At 38.9% G+C, this 22980-nt stretch overlaps 1 protein-coding gene across 2 annotated transcripts in view; it reads right to left on the bottom strand.

Annotated features, from left to right (window-relative positions):
* Positions 1–20816, bottom strand: part of AGTR1 (angiotensin II receptor type 1) — a 51487-nt gene extending 30671 nt beyond the window's left edge. Inside the window, exons 1-3 of one of the 2 annotated variants that reach the window (XM_053599851.1) lie at positions 20499–20816; positions 11131–11215; positions 6678–6988 (exon numbers count right to left, since the gene is read on the bottom strand). The gene's annotated coding sequence lies outside the window, so the exon portion shown is untranslated. The remainder of the gene's footprint in view (positions 1–6677; positions 6989–11130; positions 11216–20498) is intronic. The other variant, XM_053599850.1, reaches the window with a different exon arrangement.
* Between the last annotated feature and the right edge of the window lie 2164 nt (positions 20817–22980).

Here is a 22980-nt window from a genome sequence, read left to right as displayed (position 1 = left end):
TTTTAGGGGTCATACCAGGTTGGTTTAAAAATTAATTGTCCTTTCAGGCTTACTTTATAAACTAATGTATGGGCTTGAGCTCACCCGGTTCCAGTATAGTAAGAGTGATGCTTGCTGATTGTACTTTGCCCCCTGCAAGCTGGTTCTCCAGCATCCACGGTATCCACATTCACATAGAGATTTTCACTGGAGTAGCCGGATTAGGTCTTCTCTCTGCCAGCAGCAGCCCAGGCTCTGAGCCTTCCAGAAACCTGAACCTGAGGTGCCCCATTTTAGGACCACGCAGACTGATGAAAGCTTCCCATAGCCTATGGAGCAGACCTCCAATGCTACACTACAGACTCACATATTCACGTATTTAAATGGGATGGTTGTAAATATTATAGACATAAAAGCTATAATTTCCTGAGTATTGCACTAGAGGTCTGGGATTCTGATGCTAGATTTTCATAGACTCTAAATATGCTCGTGTTTGGAGTAAGTGGCTACATTTGCTGCCAGGCAAGGTGTTTTGCTAAGAGGTTCCCTTTCTTTAAAAGGCATCATCGCATAATGTTCCTGGCCTGTAATGCCTCCAGAAGCAGAAGCAGGAAAGCCTCTCTGTGGCTTTCCTCTTACTCTGTCACTTTATTAAAACACAACAATTTGCAAGTGTTATTTCGCAGATCAGCCGGGTTCATTTCAAAGGCTAATATTTAACAGAGGGGAAAAATAACCCATTCTGATCCTTTTAAAAAGTGTTTTCCTTGTATTTGTGGGTAAATTGCTTAGTGTTTTATATAGATCTCAGAGCTAGGATTTCAGAATAATTTTAGGAATGTTTTGCACTGCTTGTCTACGTAATTGAAATGATCAATTCTACAGTAGAAGGAAACTAATTCATGGGGCAATAATTTGTACCACAGCCCAGCGTATTTCAAGTAGTGAAGTTTTTCTTCATTTCTGTTGATTTCTGCCTATGGTTGGTGGCATATGAATTAGCAGTTTTCCTCACTGGAATGTAACTGAAAAATACCTGTTTTCTTTAATACAGAACATTCCAGCCAGAGTTCCTGACTCTTATTATTCAAAATGATGTTGATATAGCTTGTGCGTGTATAGCACGTATCATGATGATGATGTAGCTTGTCCTTGCACCCAATACCAGTATAAACCTATAATTAAACACTAGCACAGTATTTACTTCAATGAAGAAGAACACAGTTACTTAACCAGCAAGAATAAGACCTTAGGCGCTGGTGAATTGGTGGGTTATTGCCAGGAGAGAAATGGTTGTAACAAGGAATCAAGAGTCAGTCCCCAATTCAAGTCCTGACTCTGGCACTGGGTAGCAGTGTCAGCACTTTTGTCTCAGTTTCTGTGAAGAAATGGAGCCAGTAACAGAATAGCACCTACCCTGTTTCCCCCAAAATAAGACGTCCTCTGAAAATAGGCCTACTTACAGAAAAGATAAGACATCCTCTGAAAATAAGGCCTACTTACAGAAAAGATAAGACGTCCCCTGAAAATAAGACCTAGAGCATCTTTGGGAGCACACCTTAAAATCAGACACTGTCTTATTTTCGGGGAAACAGGGCTCATACCCTGGTTAATACCCACCTGCTAATGCAGGTGGAGTGACTGACACAGTGCTGGGCACCGGAAGTGTCCAGTGAACACATGTTCCTCTTATTTGCTTCCTGTCTTCCTTTATAAAATGGCAGCGTTATACAATGGCGATAATCATAGTTGCTTCTATGTGTTGCTGTGAATAACAGATAGGATTGTATATGGGAAGCTGTGCCTAGTTACCAGTTGCTTCCAACTCTTCTCCCAAAACTAGATCACAAGTTGGGAGGGATTCAAAGATGACTCATCCCTGGATTCGAGATATTTTATTTGTTGAGTAAGAAGAGTATCTCCCTTTAGATTATGTTAAGTCTCTCTCTTTTTTTCTTACTGAGTGATGACTTAAATCTGTGACCCTACCAGACAAAATGCTGCATGGGAACAGGGGTCAGCAAGAGAAAGGAATCATTTTCAGGACACTGAAAAAACTGTTTAAATTCAGAAAATTAAAAGACAAAAAGAAATCTTGCTTAAATTGTTATTTTTCAACTCTTTCCTTAGGCCTCCCTCGTGATTTAGAGATGTGTGTGTTTCTCTAACATGGTGTATGCTGCCTCTTTCACGGAGAGAGAAATCTGTGAGAGAGGGATTTGAAGGAGGTTGTGATGAACCGGCTTTTTATGGGAGATGGATCGCTAATTAAATTACAGGCATTCTTTTAACCCAACTCGCCTCCTCTCTACTATGGGATTTGGAGTTAGAATTGCCACATTTTGGCAATTGAGGAAAATTGCAAATAAACAGAAAAACGACCAGATAGATGACATACAACTAAAAGGGCTTTGCTCAGAGGAGAAGAACTAGACTTTGGCAGTTTGGCCTTTATGTAGCAATTTCCAAGGACACAGCAGTTACAAAAGAGGGACCTGGACAGAAGTTCAGGTTGATTTGAACCAGTTTGCATTTTTTTGTGTGTGTGTCGCAGAAAAGGAAAGCTCCTTCTCTAAGGTCGTGTGTTGTATATTCTCAGAATGTTCCAGTTCCTTGTAGGGCCTGGTTTTATGGGATGTCAGTAGTATGAAGGGTACTGGGAAATAAATCCCTTTATAGTTATAAATAAATAACTGTATTTGTACTATTAATCAGCCCCAGGCCCTGGAATTCTCCAGAAGCTCTGTTGGGGTCATATTTCACTCTTGAGAGTTAGTCACACACTGCAGTCCATGACTGAACGTCACATCTTTCTGTAAACTTAACACGACGCTGTTTTCCAGAAGCCTCCTTTTTAGTTCTGTGTGACCAGGACTTTTATGAGCTGAGTGTGATTCCATTCGGGACTGTGGAGGATAAGAAAGGGGTACGGCTGAGCAGCTCTGCAGAGGAGGCCGAGGTGCTGACGGCAGAGAGCTCGGAAAAGGCCGGGGCTGTGCTGAGGCCACCTGACTTTGCTGGCTTTGCCTGGACCAGCAGTTTTCTGAACACAATTCAGTTCAGAGTACTAAAAAAGCATTCTGACGTGATACAGTTTGGGGTACAAAGCCATTGTTGCATAGTGGTTAAGTATACAGCTGTGATCTGAGTTAAAAAGTCCTGAATTTCTATCAGGAAAGTTCTCCACGTCACAAATGCTCTACGGCTCAGAGAGGCATGAAGACTGAATTGTAGTCAGCACAGATAAAAGGCCAGCAAAGTCACAGGTTCTTATTTAATGGTAACTATTTTTTAGCACAAAGAACCTGCACATGTGTGTATGAATAATGCAAGGGGCAAGTGAGATTTTTATGATCTAACATTTCTGTATTAAAAAGCTTCCTAATGATAGTATTTAATTACTAACTAATACACTTAGACAATTGAAATACAATTGCTAAAGTCTTATTTGGCAGACACAGGGACAGTCAGTAAGAATAATGGCATTCGATTTTTATCAGAAACATTTTCAAAACGTTTTAGGCCACAGCCCTTCCCAATCATCGAGCTATTATTTTTCTAGAAATGAAGGAAGTTGCATTTTCCTTTCCTGCATTCTATTCATGATCCCCTTTTATTTCTTACTCTTGGGGAGTCTCTAATGGAGGCCTGTGAAGCAGCTGGCCAACTTGGGGGGGAGCCATGACATCAGAGATGCCTGTGTTTCCCCTGCTCCCATCTGCTGGAAATAGTAACTAAGTCCTTTGCCGAAGCTGGGAGGAGAAGAGCTGCAGAAAATCAAATTAGCAGGAGAGAAACTATTAGTCTTCATTTTCTTGTTTCCAACCTGCATACACAGATTGTTAACTATGCCTGTTCCCTAATCCTCATTAGGAAATCTTAAAGAATAGCAGGACAGGAAAAAAGCATGGGGATTATGAGAAAATACCACCAATGAAGAATCACACCAACCCGGGATTGCTTCCTCTTATTCAGACTACCTGTACATTTTTAGAGTGAGCTCATTTGAAATTTTCCATTAAATAATTTTATTTCTACTTCTGTGTGGATGGATAATGCAGAACACAATCCTAAATGTATTTTTCTATTTAGAATTTTCTTGATGGACTTGTGGATGAAATAATTTAAATGGAATAATCAGCATATGAAATTATTTTGCCTTCAGTAGTAGCCTTAGGACTTGTTTAAATACATCACTGTATGCTTGAAGAATTTTATTTCCAGGTCCAGTGACACAGGATAACACAAGCTTATCACTCAGTGAATGTGTTTTTGAAATATACCAAAGGCATCAAACATGGCCAATAGGTGTCCAGAGGAATGACGTAAAATGCAGGTTTCTAATGAATCCTTGCCACAGGACTAGCCATTGAGCATTAAATCATGGACCTGGGACCTTTTTAATATCTGAAAGTTTGGGAACATTTTACCCTACTTCAAAGCACTTTAAGGCTAAAACCATTTGGCTTTCTAAATTTTATTTCCCTTCTTCTAGCATCTATTCTTTTGTTGTTGTTGTTTTTTGAACTTCTGGAATCACATCATTTAGTTAACAAATGTCTTTCAAGATTTTGTTGTAAGCATTAACACGCATGTATCTTTTTTTTTTTTGCAGTTTTTTGCCAGGGCTGGGGTTTGAACCCGCCACCTCAGGTATATGGGGCCAGCGCCCTACTCCTTTGAACCACAGACGCCACACACTCACATGTATCTTTTTGACAAATAGCTTCATAGTACAACTCGAAAAGAATGCTTATCGTCTATTCTAAATATGTACCTGTCAGTACGTACCGTTCAAAATGTGGTGTCACTATTTTTATCCACTCTTCTTCTGTGGTTTCTAAAGACACTAGTCTACTTGCTGTGCCCTGTATACTCACTGTAGTGTGGCCACAGGGCCTTTGTATTTGCCGTGCCCTCTGCCTAGAGCAGTGGTTCTCAACCTTTCCAATGCCCCCATGTATTTTCATTGTTAAAAGGGGGTCGCGACCCACAGGTTGAGAACTGCTGGCCTAGGGCCCCCTTCACGCACATGACCACACAGATACCTCCTTCTCACTAAGGAGCTCCTGAACACCCTGAAAACTGTAGCCTCCTCTACTCTGTCTCCATGTTTCATGTCGTCCCACATATTACATATTTTACTTGATTGCTTTTCTACTCTAGGTGCTAGAATGTAAGTCCTCTGAGGCCAAGGATTTTGTCTGCTTTGCTTGCAACTTTGTGCTCAGTGCTGAGAGCAGGGACTTAACATGTTCTGTTTAAAAGGTACTGAGGGAATTACAGCAGAATCTGTTGCAAAGTGTAGCTTTAAATAGAATACATTGTGTCTGATATTATAATTTCTTACTGCCATAACATTTCTTTGGTATCCCCATTTTAGAGTCAGAGAAAAGAAATTTTCCTGTTCTCTCACTCCTGTTCAATAGCTAACTCTAGGGGATATTTGCAAATTGAAATGTCACTGGGCGTTCAATTCAGGCAATTAAATAAATGTATGAAGTACCCGACCTAAGGCATTAAAGAATACTGAGGTCTGTGACAAATAGGAACTTACATATTGCGCCCTCCTTAAAAGCATTCAAATTTGAAAAATAAATTTAAAACCTATCCCTATCTGAACAATATCTATGGTTTCAAAGCCCATTTTGGCTGCCATTTGTAGCCAATAGAACCATGAAGCCATGAAGACATTTCTAAGTCACACTGTTTTTCTATCTCTTTTCCACCCAAGGTATTTGCCTGACTCTACATCAGGCCAGGAATACTCAATTGATCAAATCTAATTACATTTGATTCCCAGCTAAGTTGTATATCACCTTCCCCTCTTGTGAGAGGAATGGCTCCTCTTGGGTCCTCAGCATCTGATTATTGCAAACCTAATTGATTTGCGACATTTCATTAATAAAGTTAACTAAAACTAATTATACGTATTGAATAAAAGTTTCCTGTGACATGAATTTTTCTATTTAGCTTAAGGGTTCTTAATTGTTAGACTACATTGGTGAGGAAGATTGCAAAATTGCTTTCTCTTGGGAGACCCACATATCTGTATTTTTTCCCCCAACCATTATAGATTGGCAAATGGTGGGATTATAAAAACTACAAAAGAACAAAAATTTTAAATATGAAAGTTAAAGATATTGAAGCATTCTCCTAAGAAAATAAAATTACAAAATAGGTCATGTGGATTTCTTTATTTTAAGATGTTAAATTAGGTCTGGTAAATTGGCCACATTATCTTGGAGAACCTAAAATAAATTCAAACCTCCAAATTGATTCACATTTATTATTTGATTTTCCTTCACCTGACTGATGCCTATTGTATTTCTCTCTCTTTAATTAAGATAGTATGTTTTGTCTAATCCATCCATCTAGTTATAGATAACTTCTAGCAGATTCCAGGAGGAGCTTCCTACTATAATTGACCCAAGCTCAGCGGATGCTTTGTGAGCCAAGGTCGTTATCAATGTTCTGTTAGTTCAGTTGTGTATAGATAAATATGCTATATGTGAAATGAAGGCTAGCATCCGTTAAGGGTTTAGTGCTGAATAAAATATGGTGGGTTCATCACTATCATATAACAACCTTACAATTCTCATAGGCACTGTCATCATCAATGACTCAAATCTGTATTGCTTTCACTTTGCCAAAGCAGATTGGATTTCTTACTTCCTGTTGTTAAGGAAGATACTTACTTACTCTGTCTCCCTTCTCATACTCTGACCCCACAAGAGGGACCAGAAAACAGGCAAATGCCCGTGTTATTTTTACTCTTTGACTTGGAGTATCACTCAGGAACCAAGGTGGACGTTCAGTTCAAAAGACAGCTTTTACTTCCCGTTTGGTTTTCATCTGCAGTGGCTCTGCTTGTTTTTTGTGGTGCAAATTTGTGTCCATATTTATTTTGGTCTTGCCTGGATGAGAGGGGAAGAATGCTGCTCCCGACTGGACTCGGGCAGGCGGCTTCACCGGCTTCCTGCTGTCTGAGGGCTCATTTGCTCAAATTCTACAAAGGCATCAAAGACTTAGTTGCAGATAGATGGTTATCTTCCACCACATCTGCACTATATTATTATGTTTCTGAGACATCCTAGACCTTTCTGGAATTTTAAAAATGACTCATTCACTAGGTGTGGTGGCTCTTACCTATGATCCTAGCACTCTGGGAGGCCGTCCTAGGCAGGGGGATTGTGTGAGCAAGGAGGCCGTCCTAGGCAGGGGGATTGTGTGAGCAAAGCCTGAGCAGGAGCAAGACCCTGTCTCTACTAAAAATAAATAAATAAATGGATACAACTAATTAAAGACATAAAAAAATGAAAAATAGAAAAACTAGTCAGGTGTTGCGGAGGTCACCTATAGCCGCAGCTACTCAGGAGGCTGAGGCAAGAGGATTGCCTGAGCCCAAGAGTTTGAGGTTGTTGTGAGCTGTGATGCCACAGCACTGTACTTGGGGTGGCAGAGTGAGATTATATCTTAAAAAAAAAAAAGACTCCTGGGTGGCACCTGTGGCTCAAAGGGGTAGGGCTCCGGCCACTATATGCTGGAGGTAGCAGGTTCAAACCCAGCCTGGGCTAAAAACTGCAAAAAAAAAAAAAAAAAAGAGAGACTCATATATCTAAATCTTTTTAAGAGCATCAAAAGGAAAAACTGGTTGAAGTGAGAGGATGATGCCACTTTTGATGCTAGCTAAGATTTTTCTGCCAGCAAAATAGAGGCTCTCAATTCAGAGACTAATTCTCTGAGCTCTTTTAATCATTAAAAAATCTTGAAGTAATATAATTTAAATTATAATTTCCTGTCTAGTCAGCAGTATGTTAAACATACCTAGCTATATATTTTAGCAAAGAAATAAGATCATTGTAAATAAACTGTGTGAATAGTTCATTTGGAGCAAACCTGTTTACCTTATAAACCAGCTCTATTTCTTATTTATTTAAAGAGACAACACAAATGAATAGCATGTACCTTAACTTTTTTCATTGATGAGATTCTGAGGTTAATATTCAAAAATTCAAAAGTTCCAAACTTCTATTATTTTTATGCTTTAATTGAAAATTATAGGGGTAAACGTGTAAAAGGAACATTGGCAGAATATTTAAACCCTTCTCACAGCTGGTTATATATCTCTTTCAAATCCCCAGTGTTCAATGACTCGAAGGCAAATTTGTTTTTAACTTTTTTGCCTTGTGTAACACACAACTGTTGGTCCAAAAACCAAAATATAAAACTGCTAGGTATAAGTGACTGGAAAAGTGACTGAGCCTGACGTTTTAGTAATGGTATCATAATAGCGGAAAATAGTGACTAAGAACTTTAAGTATGTACTGTAACATGGGGTGATTATATTCATTAAAAATGAAAACAAACTACTGTTGTTTATGATATATAATTTAAATAAATGTACAGACTTCTCATATCATGTAAAGTTTTATAAAAAAATGAGAAAAGTACTTATTTTGTTTGCTACTCTAACTGCTTAAAAAACACAAATCAGCTTTAGTTAATACAATGAGACCTATTTATTATTGTTGAAAAAATACATAAAGCCTTACAGAAGGCAAAGAGTAAAGAAGAAAGTTTTGCCTGTTAAAAGTGTTCCCACACCTTGTGTAGTTTTGCTTACTTGGAGTTGCCACTGAGGCAGGTAACCAAGCCAATAGCCTTAAGTCTGTCATTAATACAACCATGGTAGCTCTTTCCTTTTAAGAAATCATGAACTTCAAACTTTTAAAGATACATAAAATATTGAATTCTGTGTATTTTAATATGCAAAAAGGAAATTTTTTGCATATTAAAAAAGGAAATAGACACCTGTAGAAGCGATACACCACTTAACCTAAGAAAACTGAAATTTTAGAAAACATTTCAAATAAATTTAAAAGAACATAAAAATTTCTTACCAAGTGGTGATGACAGTCTACTGCATTATTAATAAATGTGTTTGTTCAGTGTTATTCAATAGTACTTTTTTTTCCAGTTTTTTTTTTTTTTTTTGGCTGGGGCTGGGCTTGAACCCACCACCTCCAGCGTGTGGGGCTGGTGCCCTCCTCCTTGAGCCACAGGTGCCACCCTCTAGTAGTTGCTTTCTATGATGATGGAAATGTTCCATATCTGTGCTGTTCACTAATCACATATGTCTGCAGAGCACTTGGGATGTGGCTAGTGCAAATAAGCACTGAATTTTTAATTTTATTTAATTATAATTAGTTTACGTGTAAATTTAAATAGCCACCTGTGGTAATGGCTGCCATATTGGATAGTATGGGACTATAGATGTTAAGGCTCTTCACTTATTCTTTAAAATGTCCTAATTAGGTTTTTCCCATTTCTGATAAGTAGATTTCATCATTTTCAGCTTTGGTTCTATGAAACAAGCTCTGAAACCTTATTTACACATCACTGGTGTAAATCAATAGGAGATCAGAGTTCTCCAGCTGTAAGCTAGTAAAAGTTTTAAAGGGATATTACAGAGTTCAGAGGTCCTTCTGCTCTGTTTTGTTTTGTATTTCAGAATGGTGCTCATAGGTCAGGATGGTGCTCATAGGTCAGGATGGGGAGATTATTTTACAGGAAAGTGAGGCCAAAGTTGCCAGTTAGGGGTAGTGGACTGTGTATAGCATCAGTTACCATTATCAGAATAATCAAAAAAGATTCTTAGAATTATGTTTTGCTTATTCAATGGAAACCTAAAGGTTTAAAAAAGTTTAAAATTTCAGACTGTTTTTTCTCTTTCTCTCTTTTTTTTTATTCTTAAGCAAATATGTTATAAATATCTTGGAAGTTTTGCTACCAGTAAGTGACTCCTAGAAAGTGAAGGCTGGTCCAGGAAGAGTCATTTTCAGCAGGAACCCCCTAGATTAACCGTCAGGGCTAACGTGGTACCACGAAGAAAGCTCCTCTGCTCAGTACTCCTAAAATGTAAAATAAAGTTTCCTGTCTTTATGTTATCCTGACTACGTATTTTAGGGCACCGTTTCCAGAGCTAGATTTTTGTTGAAAACACATATAACCCAGATTCCCATGTTTAACTTCACTTCAAAAACAAAAAAAGCAAACAAACAAAAAACCAACTGAAGCTATCCAGTGACAGCACTCTGTTGAACATGACTATTTTTATCTTCAAGATTAAAGCCGTCCTAAATAGTCTCCTAACACCACTGTAGAGTGCCTTTCAGATGGTGGTTCCTACTCGCCAGTCTAGCAAAGAAGGGTGAAGGCACCTAGTATATTTCTCTGCCTACCCAGGGCCTCCCTCTCCTCTACCTTGATAAAACAGAAGCACAGCATATTCAGAATTGGACAAGCCATCCTTTTCATTTTCCCTCGAAGGGACAAAGGAGGCTAAAGGTGTGTTCTTTGAATTAACTTTCTGTTAGGAAGGAAAAAAAAACCACTAGTAAGTAAATCTAGGACTTTGAAAATGAAAAATCTCACACAGGCCCTTGGGACAGGTGCTGGACAGCAGCAAAGCAGTCCTGGTTAACCCTGACGTTGTCCACGTTTGGTTCTGGGAGTGTTTAAGGTACTGCGCTGTGACTCCCCCTGACTGGTGCCTGCCAGGGCCCAGTCTGCACCGGCCTCCCAGGGGCCTCTTCTCTGGTTGCACACTGCTCTTCCTCCATCTCATCACTGGAGGAAGGCAGATGTTTGTAGATGATAAAACTCTCAGACATTTGGGTTTTCTGAAGGGGAACCAGTCAAGTTTTGAGATTGACTTAAGTCTCCTGGAAGTGAGTGAATGCTGGGGTATCCCAGAGCCCCAGTTCCTTGCTAGGGCACTGATGAGAGGGCGTGGTCATTCCTCTCTGCTCCTCCTAAACCCTGCAGAGCAAGAACACTGCTCAGAGTAATCGCCTGTAGCCATGAGGGTCCTTGCTAAAGGGCTGCAAATTTCTCACACAGTTTATAAGCAGCACATGAAGGGAAATAGCTTGGTAAAGGTGACAATTTACAGTTAAAATCAGGTGAGCACATACATTCTTAATCTGTATACTGAGGAGGATGGGGCAAAACTGAAATTTCTCATTTTTCTGCTTCCTCTATTTTTTTTCACAGGACAAAGGCATGTGTGGCTTCTCAAGGTATATCTGTGTTAACACGTTGGGAAAAACTACTGGCAGGCACAGTGTTGTAGATGTAAGGCGTTACCTGGTGCGAACTGTCCGGGATGGCTTCAGTGACTTTTTCAGATTAACACCCCAGTCATTCTAGACCAATGTATCACGTATCAAACCTGGAAAAAGAAAAAAAAGATTAAAGTGATTAACTGAATATGGTAAGGTTTTTCGTTTTTAATTTATAGAACAAGCATTAACACTGTATCCTAGGAATGTTCACAGGGAATAAAACCGTCTGGTCTACATCAAGAACTTATTTTTCCTTCTGTAGAGTTAGGCTGTATTATGTGGCTGTCATGGGGTCTCCCCCTCTCCCTGTTCATGGTCAGTATCTTTACCATCCCCTGGGAGGGAAAAAGAACAAGAATATTTTTGGTTAAAATAGTGTAGTCTTCTGAGACTCTTCTTTCTGTAGACACAGTTACTAAGATATATAATAACGGACTGGTTTTTTACTTGTGAATTTACAGTTAAACTGTGTTAAATGATTCTACTTCCATTGTAGTATAAAGCTTATATCCGTGTTACAATCCCATACTTTAAAATATATCTTTTTTTCAAAGATTATCTTTTCTGTTTTTCTTTTTCATAGTGGTAATACCTGCACGTGGTAAAACGTCAAGTTACTAAAGAATATAAAACAGAAGTAAACATCTCCTTGCTATCTCTAAACTTCTCTATGGAGCTACTTCTCAGAAGTACTAATAGTTTCTTAGGTAGCCCAAGACTTTCAGAAATGCATACACGTGCATATAAATGTAGATATCCTTTTTTTCTTTTTCACATCATACTATCCTGTTCTTTGCTTTCTTTCATTTATTTTACTTATTTTTATGGCTAGCAGATCTCCCACAGCAGCATACATAAATCTACCTCATAGATTTCGTTGACTATACAATATTCCATTGTTGTGCTGATACATGATAATTTAACCAGTCTGCTACTAATGGGTCTTAGTCTTTTTATCAGTTTTCCTTTTGGCTGCTACAAAAATTTCTCTATAATCATATTTATACATATGCATTCTAGCGCTTACATAAATGTATCAGTATAGATTCCAAACAGAATTATTGAACTAAATTTTATACTCTAAGTTTTTATAGATATTTATAAAATATACTCTATAAAGGTAATAGCAATTTATGATACCCCAAATCTTGCTTTAATCAAATCTTTTTTCCTTAATCTGATAAGTGAAAAGGTATCTTTGCTCTGATTCACATTTCTTTAGTGATGAATGAGGTCGAGTGTCTTTTCATTTTTTTCTTATTTTCTGGAGTTATTCTTCTACTAGTTTGCCCAGCCTTGGCCATTGCTCATTTTCCAATTAGGTTGTTCATGTTTTCTCATATTAAAAAACTCATGTTAAATAAAAAGGCATTTTACATACAGTGGCTGGCAAACTGATTTCCCGGCTTTGTTTCTCTTTTGACTTCGTTTCTTGTACTTTTACTGTGCAAACATCTATGAACATAGCCAAATTCATCATTAACTTTCATCATAGATTTGAAGGATTAAATAGATAATGTTTTAAAATTAAAGACAGAATACTGAGTACAGGTTACTTTTTAAACAGCTAGGTATACCAGCTTTCCTCTGGCATTGTCATATAGAAGAATTTTGGCATAAGAAGGATCTATTAGCCAAAAAAATTTCCCAAATGATTTGACCTGCGAAATACCAACCCAGTGTGCATCATGTGAGCTATTTTGTAAGTCTCTGGTGCACTTTAGGGAAAAAAAATGATGGAAAGTGTCAGATTTATAGTATTCTATAAAGAGTTAACAGTGATGTTCTAAGACCTAAAATAAACACGCAGAGTGAGTTATAAGGAATAGAATAACAATTCTAAGATAAATAGAAAGTAGGAAATACAAACTCAATAGAGATCCTCTACAGAAAATTTTGAAAGCATATACAAAATAAAAGAGAGACAGAGAGAAAGAAGAAAAAATATCACCTCTGGTTTTAATAACTCTCAAAAGATTTATTATATTTTTTTCCTAGTCTTATCTACTCTACAGGTATGCATGCATTTAAAAAATATATAAGTGATTTTACTCACAAATCCTCACAAATCAGTGCTAACGTAATTACTTTCACGAAGGCAACAGTAACTCAAGACAGATTTTACTTGCACTTTCAGAAGAATCTGCTGCCCCCAGGGTCATGCTTATGATTCATGTTTTATATATTGATTTTTTCACTTGATTATCTTTCCTTGCCATTAAATATATTTAAACATATAAAATATGTGTTGTATATTACATTATATTATATATTTGTATCTTATAAATAATGTATAATGTTCTATAATGTGGCTTAACCTAGTGGGAATTTAAAAGAATCTTAATAGATGTGTGTTTTCTCAAAAATGCATTCTGATACATCAGTAAATCAAAAGCCAGGATATAGTCAAGCAATCACTATGCAAAAATCACATCTAATTCTTTTTCATTCCTGATGAAGTTTTAGCAATTATCTGTGTAAAGATTAAGGGCCGGGGGATACTCTGGAACAACGTGTTTTAGGTGAAGTGACATCATTTGAGAGGAAAGAGAGTTAGGTTATTAAAGCTAGGTTAATGGAACATTCTTGTTCCAGAGACATACTGTGTAATTTAGAAGCATTTGGATCAGATGACAAGGGTTGGAAAGTGAAAAAAGTGTCTGTGCTGATAAAATTATAAATACATGAAGTTTAATAGAAAAAAAATGTGAGCTTTTAAAAAATATGTTAAAAAAATAATCCGGTGCAGATTATATTAAGCCACAGTCACAAAATATTTGGGCCATAGGAGATGATCACTGGTCCTTTACCACTTCCAAGCTCTAAGAAACCTGTGTCTGGGTGTAGGGTGTCTCCTTGGTAATTCTCCTTCCCGGCCCACTACTTTGCATGATGGTACCTCTGGGTTGATTTTGCCCTAACCCATAACTTAAAAAGTTAGATGCTGTCTTGTTAGTACTGCCTGAACAGCTAAAATTCTAGATCCAAGCATTCAGGGAAATTCTGTCTCTTAGGAATGTTCCAGCATCACTCAGAAAACTGGCTGCTCAGTCATGTTAGCACACCTCTCCTCTCAACCATGATCCTGGGGAACCCAGACGCGTTAGTCTTTGGACTGACACCAAGGCCCAAAACACATGAAGTTTGGCATGAACTAGCTGACAGCTAGCAGAATCTACATGCACTGGGAAAAATAGTTCAGGGAGCAAATCATTTGGACAGTCACTGGCTTCAAATAAGTCATCATTTGCTTGGATATTGACTGGTTAGTAAGTATATGAGACTACGGTTCTGTAAACCACACATAGAGTAAATAAGCATTTCTATTAAAAGCTGAAAAGCAGTATATAATTTGGGTTGGGATGTTAAATAGTCCAAGTGTGTGTGGAGGATAACTTGTTCAAGAGAAAAATGATTTTGCAGCATCAGAACAACAAAAGGTAAACAGCAAATTTTAGATAAGTTATGGGAAAAAGTTGAGATATCAAAAGCTAATTTTTTAAAGTTATCTCACTCCGTAAAAACATCTTTATTGAAGCATAATTGATACGCAAAATTATTTTGTACATATGAGATACGTATTATGATAAATTTAGGTAAGCTGTCATAGTATTTTTCACAACAACTAAAGAGAGAATTTCTAGAATTTATTATTGCAGCAAAGACAAATATTATAGTCAATATGGCTTAGGTTTTGTTTTTCTTTTATGAGGATTGAATTTCAAATTATACATTTTAAAATATAAATTTTCAAGTAATTAGTTGGTCTTAAAAAGGAGGCAGCCTAGCACAGAGCTGCTAAGAGCGTAGGCTTTGGAATTAGAACTCTTGTGTTTAACTCTCAACACCCTCAGTTCCTTATCTTTTTTATTCAGTATCTATAAAATGAGAATAAAGCAGTGACGATCTTGCAAAGTGGTTGTGAGAATTAAATGAAAACCATTTAAAGGATGAACATTGTGTTTGGCACATTGTTTGTCTTACTTCTACAACATTTATTTAAAATGTTAGTTTATTAAAAAGCCAAGCAGATGACCTCTGAGCAAACACTATACACAAGCCATAAGTCCTGTACTTTTCTAATTTTATGTGCGTTTGAATCACCTGGGGATCTTGTTAAAGTGCAGATTCTCATGCAGTGCACCTGGGTAAGGTCTGAGAGTCTGCACAGCTAACAAACTTCTAGGCAATGCCCGTGGTGCTGGAGTGTGGGCTACGACCCCTGAGGTTGATGTGGATGGTTGCTACTAATTTGTAATACATAGTACAATGTGTCTTAAGATGGGGAAGGGGGTTAGGAGGACAGAGGAAGGTGTGGCGATATATAAAAAGATTTAATATGCTCCTCTGGATATTCTAATATTCTTGTTTTACCTGCTTCCCAATACCTTAAGAAAAACTGATAGATATTTCAACTTTTATCCTCCCCCCACTCCATTTCCTCATTCTTTCTTGTACTATTCTCTGGCCATTGCTGCGTATGCTGAAATATGGAATTAATGCCAGCCCCCCAATTGGCAAGACTACTTTAAGTGATTTTATTGTATATTATAGGATAATACACCTAAATGAGATCAGAAAAAATGGTTTTTCCAACATTTCTCTTCTAAAACATAGGGATCTGAAAATATATTTAACATTTTCTGCACTTTTAACCCAAAGCAAACAAATTACAAACAGGCCACAGATGACTTTTGTGGCGTGTTTAGTAATAGAAAACAAGGATCCATTGAACGTGGCCTGTACTATCAAAGGAGTTATAATCCTGTGAGGAAGAGAAAGGAGCAGACGTTATTACAGAAGTAGATGGAACCAAACACGACTTCTTCAGACACACTGCCCAGGCAGGACAGAAGGAGGGGCTGTTTTTAAATGTCCTCCCACCCCAGTGGCATTGAGACTAGCTAAGGACTCATCTCTAGGTATGCACTTAGCTTGATCAATATTTCTCTAGGTCAAAACCAACATTTTTTTGAGACAGGGTCTTGTGCTGTTGACAAGGCAGTGGTGTCATCACAGCTCACTGTAGCCCTGAAGCCTGAGCTCAAGTGTTTCTCCTGGATCAGTCTCCTGAGTCGGTGGAACTGCAGGCACGAATCACCACCTCTAGCTAATTTTTCCACTTTTTGTTGAGATGGGGCCTCACTCAGGCTGGTCTCAAACTTCTGGTCTCAAGCGATCCTCTCACCTCGGCCTCCCAACATTCTGGAATTACGGGCATGAGCTGCTGTGCTTGGCCCAAAGATCATTTCTATGGTTTGCTATAACCTCAGGGTCTAATGTCACTCAGATCTATAGTATATCCTCTGTTAAGTATCTGCAACTGTTGTTGATACATTCTATAAAGATAATTCTTCACTTTCCAAAGTAGACAAGAGGAGCTTTGATTAATAGAGGATGAGAATATACCCAAAGAAACTTAGCAAATTAACAATCATTAATTAAGTTCTCTTCAAGAGTACACAATCATATGTATTAATATATTTTCCAATATCCTTACTCTTTAGTCAGCTATTCAGAGTACTTAAGTCCAGTTGATTTAAATAAGATTTTAACATCATTTGGTGAAGATTAAGTCATCTTTATGTATACATATGTGGGTATAGAATAAGGAATGACATAAAAAATTAACCCAAACTGAAGGATTAATTCTATAATTTTAAATTATAAGCGCATGTAGAGCTAGGACTTGAAATAGGAAGGCATATTGCAATTATAGTCCTTTCAAAAAAGGACGGTTAGAGACTCCTTGATTTAAAATGGTTTTACACACCAGGCCAATCAAAAGTTGAGTTTCGAAAGCTAAAGTTCATGCAGTTTCAAAAAAGGACTATAACAAAACAAATAGGAAGGCATATTGCAATTATAGTCCTTTCTTAACTATTTTCTGAACTTTTATATGTTAGAAAAGTAATTAAATGTGAGACTAGCAATACAATTAAAAACATGCTTGGATATAGAAAAGTAACTCTGACTAAATGTCTACTTAAGACATTTAGAAGATACATCTATTGAAGAACCAACCAAACCAAACCAAACCAAATGAACCCTTCTGAACTGAGCCATAAGAATAGCATAAACGAAAGCAGTTATACAGCATTTACATGATACAATGCATTCTTTCTTACTAACATATTTTGAAAGACGATTTTGGTTTTTGGTTTTCATATGCAGAGGAATCCCCCCCCATATCTACTATGAAGAAAAATAATCGAAATCAAATAGCAAATCTTTTAATGTTATACAACCACAGCTAGTTGCAGTATTCAGTTGTGATTGACTATTCTAAGCATATACTTTGCTTTCTATTTCCACTTATCAAAGTTGTCATTGTATTAATAACTAATGAAACATCTGGAAAATGTGCAATCTTTAAAATTTTTTGTTGCCATGATCCAGTGTATTTTAGAGCTTTAATAGGAATATGGTAGTCACTTGTCAAATCAGTTGAATATTACCTTAAATCCTGTTAGATACTCCTCGATTTAAAATGGTTTTGTACATCAAGCCAATAAAAAGTTGAGTTTTGAAAGCTAAAGTTCATATCATTATAGGATAGGAAACAAAGTGATAGCTAAATGTAGGATAGAAGTTGATCAACATTTACTATTGCTTATTGGAAATTTAGTCTACTGATGAAATAAACATCTACATGAAAAGAAATACAAACCATGCAATCAATGAGCAGGTAATTTTGAAAGAGAAACCTTACAATGATTTTGAAGAAGAATAATAACATTTTCTGGTGGTGATGCCTTTAAAAGCTGATTTGTCCAGTTTGCCAGATAACATGGGAGGAAAGTGCCCCTAACCTGCTGCGCTTGGATACTTTGTGATATCTTGTTGCCCTGGATCCACATTTGTTTATTGCCACAATGTATCTTCAAGACAGCTTTTTAATCTTTATAACACTTGGACTTACTTCAAACTTCTAAACAAAATTCGTAATTTGCTGGCCTACTTGGGAGATTCTTTGGCATTCTTGGGAGATTCATGACTGAACTGGAAAAGGACTAGGTACACTAACAAACATGGGGCTGGAGGGCAGGAGCTTGCATGAAGCAGCCAAAATATGTAACTGTGAAGGGTCCCTATCTTTGTCCCTGTTGCAAATGTAAAACCAAATACAGGCACTCGCAGTTATCTCCTTGAAAGGGCTTTACAGGAGATATGCAATTGTGAGTTTCAAATTCTTTCTCAGCTAAGTATTTTACTTGGGTTTTGGGTAAGTAGCTGTTCTTTCTTATGTTCCCTTTAGCGTGGGGAAAATTAGTTATTACTGTGAATTAGCAAAGCCATAATAGCACCATCAGTAATAAGCAGTAGTAGCAGAAAAAAAAAAAAACATATACACACAGACACACAATTCTGACCCCAAACTAGACAGAAAAAGAAAGTAAAAACCTTGAAAAATCCGAAATTAGTCCTCTTTTGAACACTTACCCAGACTAAGAGAGGCTGAGGAAAGATTTGAGCTCAGAGTACTGTGAGAGGGGGAGCATTGCAATAGCCAATAGTGACAAAAAGACATTTTGTGAATTTCGAGGAGCACAAGTCTTTCATCAGCATCAGTTGAACCAGTGGAAGAAAACCAGTTATTTTCTGAGTTGGTTGATGGAACAATTAATTCAGCTTAAGATCGAAGAAGATCAGAACCAGAAATCAAGGCCTGGTGATGGGGGCAAAGAACAATGAAGTCAAAAGGTAAAGGGGAGGGGGGAGAGTAGATAACGGGTTTGAGACTAATAATCGTGAAACTTCAGCAAATATTGAGACCTATTTATGTGGGGCCATCCCTCAGCATGAACCCAGGTTGTAGGAACTGCCCCGGAGAATTTGGGAAATGGACACTTGGAAGCAATCGCCGAAAATCCTAATGTTTGTCCAGAGCAGATAATTTAACAGGAAGTTAGACAGTTTTGAAAACTATCTTATAATAGAGTAAATTACTTTGTTTTTGATTGTTTATTTAAAAAAATTAAGGGGTACAGATTTTTTTGCTACATGGCTAGTGTCAGGGCTATACCTGTGTCTATCACCAGAACAGTGTTCATTATTCTAATGGACTAATTATTTTAGACGTTTTAAAAAAAAGCAATAACCAGGAAACAAAAGAAATCAAAGAATTTATCACTGGAGGGGACTTTATAAGTAGAGATGCGAAGTGCAGGGTTATTAAATAATGTTCCTGATATCTCACAGCTACTTAAGTGGGAGTCTCATTCCCTTCCTCGGAGCTTCCCTGCTTCTGTGTTGTCAGGAGGGGTGGGGGAGAGGAAGAGGAGGGTGCCAGGGCATTACCAGGAATTCCATCAGCACCGGGGGCCTTTACAGCTGGGGAAACACCAAGGAAGACACGGGAAGCAGGGCAATTTTCTAGAGAAGAGGGGTAAGAGGGTTAAGCCTTGTGCTAAGGTGGGACCCAGGGCCCAGAGAGGTGACCACTAAGACGGTCATGTTGGGGGCGAAGCACCTTCAGGAGGAGACACAAATTGCCCCCCAAAATGACAGAACAGTCAGATGTCAATGTCTTGCCTCTCTGTTCCGGACACAGGAAACTAACATAGCCAAGTCCCAGATGTGTCCTGGAAAAAGTGAGCACCTAAACTTTCAGCAGGAAGACAAAGTTGCCGAGGGCCAGTGGTGGGTTTTAAAATACTTACTGAGGCTGTCAGCAAACGCAGATAAGAGATCAACAGAGATCAACGCAGATAAGAGATCAACAGAGATCAACGCAGATGGGATCAACAACCGGGTGGTCAGGGGTCGCCCAGAGACAACGGGGCGGCGGGGCGAGATGGGCTGCGATCTTCTGGAGACCACAGGCGGTTGGGGACTGGCAGACCCTGAGAATTGCAGCGCGGGAGCTAGATACGCTGCACAGAGGGTCAGCCCCGGGAGCAGAAGACCTGCTAAGATCCTGCCCCAGCTGCAAAGGTGCGCCAGCCACGGGCTGTAGGCGGGCTGTGGAGATTCCCTGCTCCTCCAAAGGACACCCAGGGCACCGAAGGGTGGAGGGTGGAGAGTCTGGCCAAACTGGGGGCGTTGTCCAGTGTCAAGAACCGCCGGGACGGTTTACGGAGGGGTGGGAAGTGAGCGGTGGAGGAACTCTGCCTGGGAAACAGACGGGTGGGTTAAGGATACTCTCAGCTTCACCTCCAAAGTAGCACAACTTTTAAACGGGGGCCCCGTAGAGTCACACGGACTCCCCATCTAAGTCATGGTAAAAAGACAAGAGTTAACTGAGAGCCTGGGGAAGAAAGTTTGGGGGCAGCCCACTTCAATAGACTTCGCCCTTTCACTTGGAAGAGTTGGTGGAAGTGAACGAAATGTTGGGGACACGCAGCGGACAAGCCCACGTTGCTCCCTCCCACTCCAGTAGCCGCTCACCTGATTTGGAGAAGGGCGCCGGCTCGGAGACGGTTTCCTTCTCCTTGGTCCTCGGGAACCTCCCAGCGCAGAGCCAGCAGTGAAGACACCCCAGCCTCTGCAGTCCCCGGGCCACGTCCCGTCCCAGCGGGCAGCGCCGCGCTGGCCCCCGCCCGCGGCCTGCGCGCCCCGGCCGTGCGCCCTCCCCGGGGCCGCTGCCTGTCCACCGCGGGGCTGCTGCGGTGCGCCCGCCCGGGCTGTCACGCGCCGCTGCCCGGGGTCCTGCCGGCAGGCGCTGGAATCCGCGGCTCCGAGGCAGCTCCGCATTTATAGCGAGGGGCGTTGCTGCTCTGCGGGCTCCGAGACCCAGCTTGATGTTTCGTTCCCTCCTCCCGGCCCCGCCCCGGAGGACGGCCGGCCCTCCCTCCCCGACTCGCCGGCAGCGGGGACGATGCCACAGTCACCCCGGGTCATCCACCAGCTTCACATCAGCCTCCCCTGGCCGGACCGGCGTCCGGAGGGGTCGCGCAGGGGGAGAGAGCTGGGGAAGAAGTGTCAGTTCCCAAGAAGATTAATGTGCCTCCACTGTTTAGATTTAAACTTGGAAAACTTCTAAGGACGAATTAAAGAACTTCTTTTTTATATATGTAAAGAAGAATTAACATCAATTCTTCATAAACTCTTCCAAAAATAGAAGAGTAAAGATCATTTACCAACTTCTGCTGTGAGGTCGGTATTAAACCTGATACCCAAACCAGATGAAGATATCTTTATTACAAGGCGAATACAGACCAATATGTCTTAGGAGTCTAGAGGAAAATCCTCAATGAAATGCTAGCAAATTAAATCCAGTAGCATATAAAAGAATTATACACCATGGTGAAGTGAGATTTTTTCCCCAGGAAAGTAAGATTAGTTACTAATTTTTTAAAAATGTCTGATAGATCAGGGATGTTCCTGTAGTTTACAATAATTTATTGTATTAATATATTTTAAAATACCTAGAAGAAAATAATTCAAATGTTTTTACAATAAAGAAAAGACAAATATTTAAAATGGTTAATATCCCAATTACATTGAGTTGATTTTTACTAATTATGTGAATGTATTAAATTGTTGTTTGTACCATAGAAATATGTACATCTAGTATGTGTCAATAAATATAAAATTAAAGAAAGAAAACAATCAGTGTGATAAACCACATCAGTAAAGGACAAAACCTACATAATTTTCTTAACAAATGAAAAAAATTGAAAATCCAGCATCTTTTTTTTTCTTTTTGGAGTTTTGGCCGGGGCTCTGTTTGAACCCATCACCTCTGGCATATGGGGCCTACTCCTTTGAGCCACAGACGCTGTCCAGAAAATCCAGCACCCATTTATGATAACGGTGAATGAAGGAGAATTAGAAAGAAATGTCCTCAAACTGCAAAGTCCATTTATGCAAAACTTACTAATATCATGCTTAATGTTGAAAGATGATGTTTTCATGTGTCTAAGACCAGAAATAAGATAAGGATGTCTGTTTGCCCCATTTCTATCCAACTTTGTACTAAAGGTTCTAGTCAGGGCCGTGAGGTGGGAAAAAGAAATAAAGGCATTTAGATTAACCACTGTGATAAAAATGTGTCAAATGGTTTATGAAGTGAGTGTATGATGCCCCATAATCATATCATTGTATACAGTTATGATTTAATAAAAAAATTTTAAAAAAAAAAAAGAAAAGAAATAGAAATATTTCTGTTTGCAGGTGACATGATCTTGTATTTTAAGAAATCCTACAGAATCAACTAAAAAACTATTAGAGCTAATGAAAGGGCTCAGCAAGTTTTCAGAGTATAAGATCAATATGCAAAAATCCGTTGTATTTCTGTACACTAGCAATAAACATAAAAAGTGAGAAGAAGGAAACATTTTACTCTTTCATTTCTACTACTCACTGTGGCCATCTATACCTTCTCCCTGTACATCTTGTTGTTATGTCTGGAAAAATGGAGGAAATCGAGGACTTTCTGCTCACAGCCAGATGGAAGGAGGCTGCATCTGTCAAGGTCAGAAAAAGTCAGAGAAATGTGAGGTTTGAGGCATCAGATACCTTCAGGCTTGGTCATCACAGATAAAGAGAAAGCAGGGAGGGCGGCGCCTATGGCTCAAGGAGTAGGGCGCTGGTCCCATATGCCAGAGGTGGAGGGTTCAAACCCAGCCCCGGCCAAAAAAAAAACCCAAAAAAACCCACACACACACAAAAAGGAGAAAGCAGAGAAGTGGCAGTCCCAGCCCCCTCATTTGCCAGAGAAGCAGATGAAAGAAACCACATACACTTATTTGAACTTTACTAAATTTTTAAAAATTCAAAGAAAAAATGTTATTTACCTTAGATCAAAAGAACAAGATACTTAAAATAAATGCAACAAAAAGAACACAAAAATTGTACTCTGAAAACCAAAAACATTGTTGAATTAAATTAAATTATACCTAAGTAAATGAAATGACAGTCTATATTC

This window comes from Nycticebus coucang, chromosome 8 (assembly GCF_027406575.1).
Source record: "Nycticebus coucang isolate mNycCou1 chromosome 8, mNycCou1.pri, whole genome shotgun sequence".
NCBI classification, from domain to species: domain Eukaryota; kingdom Metazoa; phylum Chordata; class Mammalia; order Primates; family Lorisidae; genus Nycticebus; species Nycticebus coucang.
This window is presented reverse-complemented; position numbering and strand designations above follow the sequence as displayed.